Source organism: Ovis canadensis, chromosome 26 (genome assembly GCF_042477335.2).
Source record: "Ovis canadensis isolate MfBH-ARS-UI-01 breed Bighorn chromosome 26, ARS-UI_OviCan_v2, whole genome shotgun sequence".
NCBI lineage: Eukaryota > Metazoa > Chordata > Mammalia > Artiodactyla > Bovidae > Ovis > Ovis canadensis.
Genome location: NC_091270.1, coordinates 17,018,806 through 17,021,215, shown reverse-complemented (window position 1 = coordinate 17,021,215; position 2,410 = coordinate 17,018,806).

Below are 2,410 nucleotides of genomic sequence, written 5' to 3'. Positions count from 1 at the left end.
CGGGGCTGAGGGGAGCCTGACGGGGCCTCGCCAGGGGCCTGAGCTGCACGTTTAGAGGTGCCAGTAGGACCCCATGTCCTCCTTCACGACCAGACGCCATCAGGTGCAGATGGAGGCCTGCTGGGGAGGTTTCCGGCCCCCAGTCCAGCCGCTGCAGAGGTCAGGCAGCACATGAAGTCAGTCTGCTGTCCAGCTTCCAGCCCACATGGTGTTCAGGACCACCCCAACTGGACACTGAGCACCTATCATTTCCAGATTTAAGGACCCATTCAAGGCTCCTCCACCTAGAAAAGATTCAGATTTTCAGCAAGTTTATGTTTGAGATTCCTAAATCCACTTGGCAGTTTTTCTACATCTGCAAATATAAACCACACAAGTTCCAAAGAAAAGAGATATGAAAAGAAGCAGGTGTATATTTTGTCTTATCCTCATAAATGACAAGAACACTGAGTAACATAAATATTAATTTTTATTTTAAACTGTCTTACTATTTCAAATTACCTCCTAAAAAATAAACTATCACTGTTAACACAGGACCTGACCATAAGTAAGTGCCACGAGCCTCCCAAAACATAACGCTCATCATTTCATGCCTGTAAATGTTTATTGACAACAATACTGTTTTGACTGCCAGCTTTAAATCCTACATTTTATAACTAACTCCCAATGAGTGGAAATATATTAATCTAATTGAATGCAAATTAAAATATTGTATCAAAGCACCCCAACAACAATCAAAGAGGGCCTCCTGCAGCCAGGAGATCACCCCTTCTGTGTGTTTCTGGCCAAAACAGATTTCAGAACACTGAAATTTTGTTTCCAAGAAGTGTGGGCATAATTAAACAACGAAATGTGATGAGATGACGCATCTGTCTACCTGAAGTAAGAATTAAGAGATGACCCTTCTTAGGGGTCTCAAATGTGTGTGTTAGTCCTTTGGTCGTGTCTGACTCTTTGCAGCCCCATGGACTGCACCTCACCAGGCTCCTCTGTCCATGGGATTCCCCAGGCAAGAAAACTGGAGTGGGTAGCCATTTCCTTCTCCAGTGAATCTTCCCAACCCAAGGATCAAACCGTGGTCTCCTGCATTGCAGGCAGATTCTTTCCTGTCAGAGCCACAGGGAAGCCCAGGCCTGAACTTTAACCCTAGTGGACCTAAGGCTGTCAGCTTTTAAATACTGGAGATTTAACCATTATTTGCTGTTTAGGGCTGGGCTCCTTGAGCCAGAGAGAAAATGATGCTACTGGCATTAATGCATCCTTGGTTGGTCCAGGCCTGGTCGAGGGGTGGAGGGTGAGTGCACACCCTGACTCTCACTCCAATACCATCCCACTTTTTTTTTAAATTTATTTAATTGGAGGCTAATTACTTTACAATATTGTAGTGGTTTTTGCCATACATTGACATGACCATCCCACTCTCTGAATTACACCTACCACATACTATCAACAACAGGAATAAAGCACACCAAATACACCCCACCAGAGCCACACACTCAAACCCAACAGTGCACGCAGAAACAATTTACAAACAGTAAAGCAAAACACGATTTGGGGTCATAATATTTGTAGTTAGCTCGGCTGCCAACTTTATGTCAATACATCCGTTGAGAGGCCTACATACCCACACTCAAATGACCCAGATTCTCTGCAACAATGGAAAAGCACTGTGATTAATTTTCCCAATCTTGTCCATTAATTTTATAACCCACTGAGTAAAATATCAAGTAACGCCAGGACCCTAACCATTCAGGGTCTATCAGTGTGTATGTGTCAACACCAGGCTTCCAGAAACAGGGAAAATCACCATTTCCAAAGCTGAGGCTTCAAATTAAATTACTTCCATGTTTGATTTTAAAAATGTGAATTCAGAAGCAACCCTTGGATATGGTCTTTTCTAAGCCACTTACTTCATGGATGCAGAACCTGAGGAAAAGGAAGAATTGAGTCAATTTCCCAAGGAGACCTAGGTTCAACCCTTGGGTCGGGAAGATCTGCTGGAGAAGGGAACGGCTACCCACTCCAGTGTTCTGGCCTGGAGAATTCTGTACAGTCCATGGGGTCACAAAGAGTCGGACATGACTGAGCTACTTTCACTTTCACTTTGCCAAGCCACACAGCTACTCTTCCCATCACTGCGGACGCCCAGGCTCCTCCCCAGGAAAGGGTCCATCTTCCACAGACACACTGCTTCCCACCCAGCCAGAGAGCAGCCTCAAGAGTGACGGCTCAGCCCGAGGCCACGTTTCCCCGAGACTGGGGCAGAACCTGCTGCCACAACGTGAGTGGCGCTCTATCCTCCACGGTTCACGCCAGTTATAGGTGGAAGCGAGCTACTTAATTTCTCAGCACTTCCTCCTCGGCATCTGCCTATCGCATGTTCTCACAGTTTCAGCAGTACTCAAGACAG